Here is a 13,803-nt window from a genome sequence, read left to right as displayed (position 1 = left end):
TGTTCTTTGTAACTTTTGAGAGCTTATGAATTTATGCTTTTAAGATATATTTACATACTCTTCATTTGTACATGCAGGGCAAACAACTGAGAATAATTTGGGGGTTTATTAATGTATCTTAAAATGGTATGTTTCTTGGTTTACTGGCTGAATCCAGTCCCAATAAGCTTTTCTTATTAGAGTTAGCTCAGGCCAGCTTCTGTTTTGAGACAATATTTAAGGTCTCACAATTTGTGGTTTCTAATCCTCAGTACCACCAATTGGCATATGGAATTCCTCTCCTCAGGTTCCCTCTGAGTCCTCATGCTGGTTCCTATGTCCAATTTTCCCACCCTCGTGAAGGATGTCGGTGAGGGAACTTTTACCATTTTCCCGGGTTGCTTCTCACTCTCTGATCCCCACAGTCTGAGGACGAATTATCACTGCTCATGCTCCACTTCCTTCCTGCCATGCAGAAGCAGACCAGGCAAAACTCTTCAGCTGCCCCACCTGCAGTTGGGAGGCTGTATTAGTCATGGTCTCCAGAGAAAAAGAACCAATAGATAGATTGATTGATTAAATATATAATAATATATGTTATTACATGATATATAAAGCATGTATCATATAATAATGTATAATAGAAAGAGGTTCATTATAAGGCATTGGCTTACACAATTATGGAGGCTGACAAGTCCCAAGATCTGTAGTCAGCAAGCAGAGACTCAGGAGAGTCAACGATGCAAGTTCCAGCCTGAGTCTGAGTTCAAAGGCAGGAAAAGACCTATATCCTAGCTCAAAGACAGTAAAGCCAAAAGAAAGAAATCTTTCTTACTCAGTCTTTTATTCTACCTAGGCCTTCAGTGGATTAGATGAGGGCCAAGAACATTAGGGAGGGAGACTGCTTTACTCAGTCTACTGATTCAAATATTAATCTCTTAAAAATACCCTCATAGACACACCCAGAATAATGTTTGACCAAATATCTGGGCACCCCATGGTGCCAGTTTCAAGTTGACACATGAAATTAACCATCCCAGAGGTTAAGTCACTTCAGTTCCGGGGGAGTGTTGTGTAGAGAGCCTTATTTCCATCTCCAGCACAAACCACTTTCTCTAATCCAGTTTTCCTTGCGACCCCAAACTAGAATAATATGGCTGATCCTCCACTTTTATCTTCATGCAGGAACTATATCTCTAAAGTTAATCAAACCCCATAGTGGAGAAGTGGGGTAAGAGAGAGCAGTATATCCACAGAAGTCCCTGAGGCAGCCTCCCCAGAGGAACAGAAGGAAATGGAAGATAAAGTGACTAGTCCAGAGAAAGCTGAAGAAGCAAAATCAAAAGCAAGGTATCTTCTTCTGGGACAAAAGCCTGGGGGTTCAGATTTCTTAAGGAAATGATTGTAGGAAGGGCAAAAATATTTTGATTCTGGGGATTACAACATGGCTAAAGCAAAAATGAAGAACAAGCAACTTCCTACTGCAGCCCCAGATAAGACAAAGGTCACTGTGACCACATTCCCACTCCACAGGTCCATCCTCAACGGAAACTATCTCTTGCTGCTAGCAAGCTGGCTGGCTGGTTGAAAGAGCTAAACTGCATGAATCTTCTAATGCCCATTATTTCTCCTTAATACGTTCCTTCTCCACTTTTAATTTCCCTTCATTCACTAAGTCATTTGAGAGTGACAGCTTTGCAGGCAGCAGTAGTGTGTGCTGCCATTGTAAAGTAGTATACATGTGTACAGTTTTGGATTAGTTTAACAGTGTACTGATGAAAAGAACACGTTAGAGAAACATGAAGTAATCTACTTGAAAATAACTGTATATAATACCTAACTTCTAGTGTAGGACAGTCCCAACAAGTAACAAGTAAGTTTTACAATTTTAACGTTTTGGCTTTCTTTAATTCATCTTAATCATAGCTTTGTATTTTACTCTTAATATAACCTTTGTAGTACTGATTTCTTCTGTATTTTCAGATTTTGTAAAACAAAAATTTAAGACCACAAGTCAGAAGAAAGGTCACAAATTTCAAACACAGATAGATGGGGCTCCAAAAGATTTGTATCTCTGTGCTTAAACTTGAATGGCCTTAAATCTGTTTCAACTTTAACAATAGAATTTTACTTGGGCAATATTTGCCCATTCTGGTGTAACTTAGGTGACTCTAATGCTTAACAGCTGCCAAGAAGCTAGCATTCTTATTCAGTTCTACAGCGTTTCAATACCTTTTGTTGTTGAAGATGTGACTGAAATGTGCATGTGCATCAACTGCTGAATTCACTTTTGTGCCATTTTTGTAAACACGATAGTTTTGTACAACTTCTCACAAATGTCTGTATTAATTTCAGGTATTAAAAGTAGATGATGTGCCAACCAGAAGCACAAGAGTTCCTACACAAAATTCTATATGTCATTAGAGCTATTGTATAGTAAGAGTAGTTTACAGTTTTGTGGTTATAGAATACCAAACTGAAATCTTTGCTCAGTCTGCCATAGACTTAAGCTTTTTCATTCATTACTAATATCCATGACATTCATGTCACCTTGTACAAATATGATATGTTGTTTAGGCATATCTTTTGTCCTACACAGAACATTTCATTTTGATATTTATGAAAATTATAATTCATGTAACTTATATAAACTTTATAAATGTAGAAACTTTTTACTTCCACAATTTGAGGGACACTAGAATAAAATACTTTGCCTCCTGTGGCCCCTCCCTCCTTTTTTTCCTGATTCTTTGACTCAAACCACGTTGGGCTATGCTGTTCAGTCTATTCAGAAGCACAAGAGTCTATATCCTTACTCTTGAAATTTGTGCTGCTGAATGCTGCATTTTATAACACACTAATGATATTTTCCTTATAATTTCTCAGTTGTTAATTAACCACTCTTAATCTTATGCTATTATTAATATTTGACAAATTTTTAAGTAAAAGGAACTTTATAATTAAACAAATACTTGAGAAGGCTGGCCCAGGATCCTATATCAAGATGAGCTGAATTTCAAGTAATTATACTGAGCTAAGTGAATTAGGCTTTTGACAATTAGAGTAATATACATGATAGGTGGAACATATTCATATTAAATATTTAGATATTTTGCTTCTATGGATGTCACTTTAATAAAATATAAATTTAATTTTTCTTGTGGTTTATCTGGTTAACAAGAACTTTAATTAACAGACCACTGGGACAAATTTACTGGTCTTTTTAGGAGCTCTTCCCATATGTTGTTGTGATACTGTAGCATGACAATGAGGATCGGTAGAGCCTAAGAAGACAGTATTTATTTTTTTTCTTCATCTTTGACTTGCAAAGGGCCTCCCCTCTTTTGGATCCAGGCATGTTTTCTGGATCTTGGCTTCATTTGTATATGTGCTTTCCTATGACCCCAAATCATCATAGATGGTGCCTTGAGCATAGCATCTGCACTTAAAGCTGTCTAGCACTCTGAGGAAAACTTGCTGGTTGTCTTCCTGCTTCAACCACCCCAAAAGGCAGAAAACAACAAAATCAGTAATGTGCTAATTTGTTATTATAAGGATCAGTTATACACAAATAGATTTGTAATGGGAGCAGGTAGGTTATTCCACGGTATGTATAATAATTATAGGATCAATTTAAGAGTTTTCAAATATTCCAAAGTAGAATTTCTGTGGTATCTAGTCTTTTTTATGAATATTTGCAAGCTATCACCATTAAATTCACACATCAGAGATGATTAATCTGAAAGAGACCATGTTATTCTTGACCATCGTAGGACTCCTGCTGTGGTGTGCAACAAGTGATGTAATCTCTTTAGTTTATAAAACACAATGCTAATATTTAATCTACCTCAAAGTTGAGGATCTGTAAATACTGAGTAAGGGCCCCAAATACTGTTTATTGTCTTTTTTATTAAAAAAAAACCATAGGGGAGGAAAGTTTCCTTAATTATCAAATCTTCTACATTGTTGGTGGGAATGCAAATTGGCACAGCCACTATGGAGAACAGTCTGGAGGTTCCTTAAAAAACTAAAAATAGGGCTACCATACGATACAGCAATCCCACTCCTGGGTGTATACCCGGAGAAAACCATAATTCAAAAAGATACATGTAACCCAATGTTCATTGCAGCACTGTTTACAATAGCCAGGACATGGAAGCAACCTAAATGCCCACGGACAAAGGAATGGATAAAGAAGATGTGGCACATATATATTATGGAATACTATTCAGCCATAAAAAAGAACGAAATAATGCCATTTGCAGCAACATGGATGGACCTAGAGATTGTCTTACTGAGTGAAGTAAGTCAGACAGGGAAGGACAAATATCATACGATATCCTTTGTATGTGGAATCTAAAAAAATGGTACAAATGAACTTATTTACAAAACGGAAATAGAGTTACAGATGTAGAAAACAATCTTATGTTTACCGGGGGAAAAGGGAGGGAGGAATAAATTGGGAGATCGGGACTGACAAATACACACTACTATACATAAAATAGATAACTAGTAAGGACCTCTGTACAGCACAGGGAACTCTACTCAATACTCTGTAATGACCTATATGGGAAAAGAATCTAAAAAAGAGTAGATATATGTATAACTGATTCACTTTGCTGTACAGCAAAAAGTAACATAACATTGTAAATCAACTATATTCCAATAAGAATTTTTTTAAAATTATCAAATTCCCAGAATCAGTCTTATATGATAGCTCTTGGTACTTATTTTTTCTAATTTTTTCCGGCCCTTCCTTCCTACTTTCTGACTGGAGGGCTCAAGAGAGGCCTCCCTGTTCACTCTAATTTTTTGTTCATTTCCATCCCGCTTTGAAATCTGTCCATCCCTCTGTGGCCCAGTTCGAATCCAGCTACATTTTCTGCAGTTAGTCTGAGGATAAACAGACACCAAAACAATGAAATATCCATCTAGTGGTATTCCATCAGCCACCATCTTGCTTTCTAAACTTGAGAGACTATAACAATAGACACTGGCTTCCCATTTGATAATTTTCTGTACTAAAATGAGTCCAGTACCACAAAATATCTCTTTAGTTTCATGCCCTGAATATATATTCCTATTTTTCCTCAAAACTTAAAAAAAAAACTTAGAAGAACTGATGTTATACAATAAAAATATATACATCATCTCTGTATTAAATATTCTAATCAAATGTTTTTAATCTGAATCTATTAGTTAAGCCTCTAAATTTAACTGCCAGCTTGCAGGAAATAACCAGGACTAGATAACAAGTTAAATGCTCTATGAGGAAACAGTCAGTTAAATTAAGAATCTATAAGACAATCAGGCTGAACTCTTCAAAGAAAAATTAATAAGACATAACAACCAAACACAATGTTTGAATTTAGCCACAGAACCTGGTTCATAAAAAAAGCTATAAGTTCTTTTATAGTCGTAAATTTGGAACAACAGCAGAAATTTGAATATGAACTATAGATTAAATGATATTATAAAATTATTGTTAACTTCCTAAGGTAAGATCATTGTAAAGAGTTGTTATTCTTAGGAGAAGTATGCAAAAATATTTAGGGATGAAGTGTTACAATGTTTAAAAATTACATTCAAATTGTACACTCAAAAAATATATAAAACAAATATGGCAAAATGTTACTTAGCAGTTGTAGAATCTGCATGCAAGGCCTCTGGGTGTTCACTATACCATTCTTTAAATTTCTCTATGTTTGAAATTCTTCATAATAAAAAGTTGAAAAAATACTTAGAAGGAGCCCAGTTTTTGTCTGAATGTTCTGGCCACCTACATACTAAATTGAAACAAAACAGAGTTGAGCAGGGTAGTGAGTAGTAATGATATAACTATGTAGAGCTTCTGTCTCTAGTCTTCCTGAAGCTTCACACAGGGAGCTCACTGCCCTTCCTGTTGGGTCTACAGACATTGCTTCTATCTCCTTCCCAAACCTAACATGATCCTGCCCTACATACAAGGAGGTGTTTGCACACCTGTCTCCTCAGAGAATCTCCAGTTCCCTTTTGGATGGAGACTATCTCATTCATCTTCAATTCTCATACCTTAGTCCACAGTCAGAGGTGCTCAATAATAGCTGTCAGATGAGTCAAGATGTGCTTCTCCCTTCTTCCAATATCAAGAAACACCAATTTGGAACAAGAAGAGTGGCTTATTTTGACTTGATGGTATAAATTTGACCCCTTTCCAAACTTTTAAAAATGAAATTTATGAAGATTCTCCTCTCCTCACAACTAATCTCTTTTGGACTGAATGTTTGTGTCTCCCCAAATTCATATGTTGCAAACCTAACTCCCAGTGTGATGGTATTTGGAGGTGGGGGCTTTGGGAGGTGATTAGGTCATGAGGGCGGCACCCTCATGAATGGGATTAGTGCCCTTATAAAAGGGGCCCCAGAGAGCTCCCTCTCCCCTTCTGCCACTTGAGGTCACAGCCTTCTATGAACCAGGAAGTAGACCCTCACCAAACAGCCAGCACATTGATCTTAGACTTCCCAGCCTCCAGAACTGTGAGAAGTAAATGTTTGTTCTTTAAGCCACCTAGTCTATGGTATTTTTGTTATAACAGCCTAAATTGACTAAAGACACAACCCAGCACGGACCCTCAGCCCTACAAGGAGGACCCCAGCCGGAACAACTCCAACTGCTGTCTGAGCAGCTGGCTGAGGGTCTCTGCCGCCTTCTGGCACAGCCCCTGCAATCACTTCTGCTGCCAAGTCCAGTTCCACGGGCTCAGGGACAAGGATGAGTGGGAGCAGGACTGGCCCAAACCTGTCACCCAGAACATCAGTGCCGAGGCCTGGGGCAGAGCAGACTGTGGCTTCACCTCAGTGTCCTATCAGCAAGGGGTCCTGTCTGCCACCATCTTCTACGAGATCCTGCTGGGGAAGGCCACCCTGTATGCTGTGCTGGTCAGCATCCTGGTGCTGATGGCCATGGTTAAGAAAAAGGATTCCAGAGACCATCTCCAAAAGTGCATCCTGAGTCATTCTTTATCCTCGCCTTGGATTCTCCTAACGGTGTTTCCCGTCTGTGTTCCTCAAGAGTTTCTCTCTCTCCACCTCTTATCTCCTTCCTACACAGATATCTGTCCTTCTCTCAGCTTCCCTGCAGACTGAGCTCCTCAGCACTGAATCTGAAATAGACTAAATCAATAAAAGTGGATGGGCTTGATTGTGTCCCAGGAAAAAATAAATAAATAAAATAAAGACATGACCCAATATTCCACTCAGATCATTATCACCCCAATCCTGATTTTTGGAACCATCTGGGAGAACTGAGAAAAAAGAACATGGAGCCTGCTGGGAAATACCATGATCTGTGTATTACTTTCTGCTAGCCTTTTTAATTGGATCATCCTGTCCACAAACCAAACCCAGAGCAGTGTCTTCCAAAGTGCAGTCCCTATTGAAAGTTACAGATTTCTTAGCCCATTATTCAGTGGTTCTGAGTCAGTCAGAAGTGAGGCCTAGAAATCTATTTCTCTTAACTTTTCCCAAGTGATTCTGCTGTGGGGCCAGGTTTAACAACTACTGTTCCAAATAGCAAACATTGGCTCTAGGTGACCACTCATGCACTAACACACACACACACACACTCACACACTCACATGCAGACATAGTTTCCTTCTGATGTAATTATGCCTATGTTCCGCCCTCTGGCTTCATATTCCCTTCCTGCCTCAATTTTGATACCCAGCCCTGACCCAGCTGGTTTGGGTCATCCTCCTGCCTGCCCTGGCTTGTTGGAACTTGGGAACATCTGTGCATTTGGTAGCTTTCCTCACTCCTCTATTCTTCCCCCAGGGCCTTAGGAGCTCTTCATTCTGCCTTCTTGGCTCTCTAAAGCAACACAGGTCCCAAACACTCCTCCTCTACCCCAAGGAGAGGAAGGCATTCAGGCAGAGCCAGTTAATGTCCTTATCAAAACTCCGGTGCAAAGCACAGGACTATAAGCAAGCCTGAAGCAAGCAGGGGGCAGACAACTACATCCTGCTCCCTCCTGCCTCTTCCTAGGAGGCCCAAGGGGCCCCTCCCACCACTCTTTAGTAATTTAAACATAAGCCCAGTGTGATTTTTTTTCATTACACAAGTAATACATGAATGTAATCTTGTTGTAAAATAATTTAAAACAACACTGATAAGCTAAAACTGCAACACCCCATTTTCAGTCCCCTCCCCAGAAGTAACTGATAACAAATCAGTTTGGTGTATATTGTTCCATTTACATACACTAAGTTAAATAAGTGGTTCTCAAGGCAGGGAAAGGATTTTCCCCCCCAGGGGACATTTGACAATATCTGGAGACATTTTTGGCTGTCACAATTGGGAATTGATACTAGCATCCAGTGAATAAAGGTCAGTAGATGCTGATAAACATCTAGTAGTGTACAGGACAGCCCCCATAACAAAGAATTATCTGACCCAAATAGTGTCATGATTGAGAAACTTGAAGTTAAACTATGTGAAACTGCCAATGTCCAACCAATTTGGACCTTCAAAAAGGCAATTTAGTATGGTACAACCATATATATATATATAATATATAGATAGATAGACATATATTATACACACACACGGAAATATATAGTTCTATTTTACAGAAATGCATTAGACCATATGCCTTATTCTACAAGTTTCTTTTTTCCTTTAACATGCCTAGAAGATTCTCCAAGTCAGCAACCAGAGCTCCATCCGATTCCTTTCTGGCGGCTGTAGATATTCATTGCTGAGAGGCTCCTTGTGGTCCTTTAACCAAACCTTTCGGAGGGATGTTGGAGATTTCCAGTTCTTCACTATTATAACCATGCTGCAATGAGCATCCTGACCCATCCCCTTCTCCCCACGTTAATTAGGTCTCAGGTGGGGCTGAGGATGGGGGACACTGAGGACCAGAGAGGAAGGGGTTGGGCTGCGAAGGAGGGCAGAGAGTCATGCTCTCTCCAACTCTGCTTCCTCCCTTGGCCTTCCTCAAGGACTAGTTGCCACCAGCTCACATAACTGCTTATTTCCCTGCATAGCAGTGGCCATTTCATGCCAGGAGCATTTATGGCAGAGCAGTGTGAATTCTGAAACCTGTTTGTTAGACTTTCTACCCTGCTATTCTCGTGGGGTGAGTAAAAGCTCAGGGAGTGATTTACACCACTTGCCTGCCTTTCAGGCCTCTCCCGGAGCTGCTGGGAGTTTCTGTCACACCTCCTTGAAACCTCTCAAATGTCAACACATCACTCAGCAAAACCACCCCCCCCCCCACAACGTTTTCTAAGCCTGAAGTATCCTTATATCCAAAGAACTGGAGCCAGAAGAAATCTTTGCTTTTCCACAAATAGTTTAAGGGCGTTAATTATCATGAAAACTACATGCAGACTGTTCAGAGACAAAAAGACACCCCTCCCTAAGTGTTCTGAGAGAACAGCATATTGTCATCTGAAAGAGTAATTTATTTCCACATAATTGGCTCTATAAAGGGCATCTTCGGTGTCTAATTCCCTAAATAACTCGGGGCCTACTGTTGCCAGCACTGACCCCACGGGGGAAGGAGAACTGTAATTAATTGACTCATTTATGATTAATGCATTCCAGCTTTCCTTTGCTGCCACTCTTCTAAGAGAAAATTGGCCAGTCTTGTGACTCTATCTCCAAGCACCTAATTCATTTAAAATAAGAAATCTGGATGACAAACAAGAAGTTGGGTGTTAATGGAAGACCCTTGGAGGCCGCACCTTTCCTGCATGTCCTGTTCATCTCAGAAGACTGTCTGAGAGAGGGACTTCGCTCAGCTCTCAGCAATAAGATCCTTAATACACACTTGTAGATACCAGTTTGGTGTGGGGGGGATGCTTTGGTTTCCTGGTTTATTTAGCAGCTATAATACCTAAAGGAGGCAGGAGAGGAAGAAGGGAGGGAGTAGGGAGGTCACAAAAGGCAGAAAAGAAGACCCATAAAAACATTTTAAGTGGCTCCACCTCTCCACATAGTATGAAGATACCTATCTTGGATCACACCCAATCAATGTGATTTAATGAGCAACAACCATGATGCTATGATGTAACATACACTGCAAACATTTTTTTTCCAGGTTATCTGTGAACATCCTATTGTGTACTTTTAAGGGCTCTTATTTGAGCTCAAATTCATGAAAAAGAGTAACTGAACAACTTGGGAACCTACACATAGTTCTTCATTCATCCAACACCATTTTTTAAGCAAGGCTAGATGCCAGGCACTCCCTCATTATCCTTCTGTTCACCCGTGTTTCTCGACCAAAACCAAAATGTCCTCTGTGCCCCATTCTTTCAGTCTTGCCAGACAATTGAATCCATATTTAGATAACTGTGCTGCTCATACCTCCAGTGGATGAATTATATTCACCAGTTCCAAGTTGTATTATTCCAAAGGGGTATATATTGGTGTCCTTAACAGAGTACCCTGATAAATCCTCTACTATTACCATATTATTCTATTTCCAAACTCATCTTTCAATTCACCTCTCAACTCTGACTTTCTCAGGCCTATGATGGCTGGTATAGATTTTTAGTTTACACATCCTGGACAATTCCAGCGTGAACTCAGGATCTCCAGGAGTGGTGGACGGGCTCTTCAATGTAAAGATTATAGCTAGAACCGCCTAGAAAAATGACCTCCAAACAAAAGCCTCCAAATGACCAGTAGTTCATGTATCAGTTGATACCTACAGTAACCCAGTGAGGAAAATGTCAGTGGGGTGGGGGTGGGGAAGGGGGCATCAGTCACAACCTGCTTCAAGAAGTTTACTTAGATGTATTATTATTTACATTTTATAGATGAGAAAATTGGGGTTCAGGGGTAAGTATCCACCTTCATGCAACTCCATCAATGACACAAATGCTCACAGAGCATCAAATTTATAATTCTTTTTTTGTCAATACTGATTCAGTTTAAAAAAAATAAGACATGTGCAGCTTGAGGAATTTAGGAGGTAAGGCATGAGCTGCACTTCAGTGCATGAAGTTCCAAATTGATGGTAATCCTCTGGGAACCCACACAACTGGGTTCCAAATGTTCCCAGGTGCTCACTTTGGCAAGTACCCCAATATTCATGGTTTCAAAGACCTAGACTCCTAGCAGATGCCCAAGCCCTCGACTAGCCATTGTTATCTCTCTACAGCAAAAGCTCACAAACTTGGGCTGCATATGAAGACCAGCTGGGGAGCTTTAAACAAATACAAAAGTTCAGTTCCCAAGAGATTCTGATTTAGTCAGTCTGGAGTAGGGCCCTGACATCAGTGTTATTTAAAAGCCCCTCAGGTAATTCTCATGGTCAGTCAGGGCTGAGAACCACTGGCCTACAGACATTCTTGGCCCACGGCTGCCATTACTGAGGTCAGGAATGCTCCTACTCTCTCTTCTTTGCCTCTTCTGGGGCCTATCCTCTCAAGTGCCCTCTGATAATTCCTTCTACAAAGGCCTCCCAAAATTGCCTTCTCAATATTCTTTCCCATTAAAAAATATGAGCTTTTTCACAGGGAGTAGGGCACAGTGAGAGGCTATGGACAAAGGGAAATACTGCATTATTATTTATTATTGAAAATGTATTTAGCATCCACAATGTGCTGAAATAAAGGATTCTGAGATTGCCTTATCTGTTTTTCGGCTGCTATGAGCACAGTTAGTCACAGGGTTTTATATTCCTCTATTTAACTGCCTGTGAAGTTAATAGGCAAATGCAATGCTGGAGTTGAGCTGGTTCAACTCTGAACTCAATATACAGCTTCTAAAGAAAGGAGCAGTTGTCGCCTCTAAGACTGCAAAAAATCCAATTAAGTATCACTTTCCCCTGCTGTTAGACAGACTTAGACCCTGGGAGTAACGTGAATAACACCACATGAGCAGCCAGGACAATCACCATGCCCCTTTTATTGAAATCACACCCCAGCCAGCAATTAAACAAAAAATGCAAGAATTTTAATGCAACCCTCTGGCTTTTAGTTGTCAAACAAAATACTATGAGAGGCAGGGGGTGATGAGGGCCAGATAATAAATTTAGAAAGAAAAATGTACCATTATTCTGTTTTCTTTTTCAAAGACGAAGCATTCAAGGTCAGCAAAATAGATTACACAGATATTTTCCCAAAAGATGTGTCTTTTGGGATCTGCTGCCCCAGCCTATGTGCCCCTCCACGTGTTCTCCACTGTAATTAAGATATATGTGCTTTTCTGGGTTTTGGGAGTTGCTGACAGACAGCTCAGCCGCTAACAAAGTGTAAATCGCCAAAGGCAGATGCTCAATGTTAGAAGGTGCCCCAGGCAATGCCAGGCAGTGCAGCTACACCTGGGACCTAGGCAGACTATAAAGCAAGGTGTTAAACAGTTTCAAGACACATAAAAACTGGCATTTGACTTTAGATTGCTGTCTTTCCTCTAAAAGATGGAGATGAAAGGGTATTCCCAAGACCGAGCAGTTTCAACTGGTTCATGCCACTTGCCCCTCCAGTCCTAACAGTCAAACTCCCAAACCTCATCTGGGAACTCTTTCCTCCTCAGACTGACTCTGGATGGGCCTGGTTCTGTTTCTGCTCCAAAGCATGAGCCTAACTCCTCACGTTGTAAGTAAAAGAAGACAAGGTGGCTGTGATGAGCTGAATTATGCTGCCCCCAAATTTATATGTTGAAGCCCTAACCCCAGTACATCAGAATGTGACTGTATTTAGAGGCAGGGCCTTTAAAGAAGTGATTACATTAAAGTGAGGCCATTAGAGTGGGCCCGAATCTTATCTGACTGGTGTTCTTATAAGAAAAGGAGATTTGGACACATAAAAGACACCAGGGATCCATGAACACAGAGGAAAAGCCATTTGAGGACACAACGAGAAGACCACCACCTGAAGCCAAGGAGAGAGGCGTCAGGAGAAACCAAACCTTGTCATTTGTCGATACCTTGAACTTGGACTTCCAGCCTCCACAACTGTGAGAAAATTAATTTCTGCTGTTTAATCCATCCAGTTTGTGGTGTTTTATTATGGTAGCCCTAGAAAACTAATACAGTAGCCCTCAATTGATGCAATGGAACCTTGTATTGACATGCAAATAAGAGAATAGTCTTTTTTGTTGTCAAGGAAGACTGAGTGAGTGAGTCCTCTCTATCTGGCCACTCTGTACTATGCAGACAGCATTGAGCTCTGGCACCTAAACCAAGGAGCAACTTCAAGAGTATTGAATATCAGCTGTGAGGAGAGCTGATATTCCCACAGTGACCTCTAGAGCCACACCTGCTCATAAATATAGTGAGGAACCCCAGCCAGCCTTGGAAAGTGTTCCTGGGTGTCTGCTAGACCTTGAAGGATTCAAATTCAATTATGAAAGTGACAGCTATTTCACAGACCAGGGCAATGCTTCTTTTGGGCTACTGGGGGGCTGGGGAAGTATCCCATAATCCTCTTCTCATCAATGGTTAAAAGTGATGTATAGCTAATTGTTTCTGAGAACTTGAAGGTGAAGTGCCCTCAGAAGAGTCTGTTGACATTCCTGGAAGTCAAGAACAGCTGGGGGAGTGGGCGGCTGCAGCCCAGTGCTGTGAGGACTGGCCCTCAGCACACACATGACCAGGGGTCCTGAAGAAGGAATCTCTTGGAGACCTGTTGCACACAAGTCCATCCAGACCCTGCCTCCAGAAGGGGTCCCTCATTTCAGACCCTAAAGTCACTTCTGAAACACTACACATTTCTTACAAAACTTTATTATCTTGTAGGACAAAGCCACAAGTGATGAGGTGTCATGTGACTCAAACTTGCCTCTATTTATCGACCAGAAAATATCCACCAGTCAGATGTAAGTTCTCATG

General features: G+C 40.5%; 1 pseudogene across 1 annotated transcript; it reads left to right on the top strand.

Moving 5' to 3' along the window:
• Nucleotides 1–684: 684 nt before the first annotated feature.
• Nucleotides 685–1,916, top strand: LOC309632191 (cAMP-regulated phosphoprotein 19 pseudogene; annotated as a pseudogene). The gene has a single exon. The product of its transcript is annotated as a cAMP-regulated phosphoprotein 19 pseudogene (transcript).
• The last annotated feature ends 11,887 nt before the right edge of the window (nucleotides 1,917–13,803 follow it).

The sequence above is a fragment of the Balaenoptera borealis genome, assembly GCF_965194805.1.
Source record: "Balaenoptera borealis genome assembly, chromosome: 7".
Lineage (NCBI taxonomy): Eukaryota > Metazoa > Chordata > Mammalia > Artiodactyla > Balaenopteridae > Balaenoptera > Balaenoptera borealis.
The sequence above is the reverse complement of the archived record's forward strand: the minus strand, read 5'-3'. Positions and strand labels throughout refer to the sequence as shown.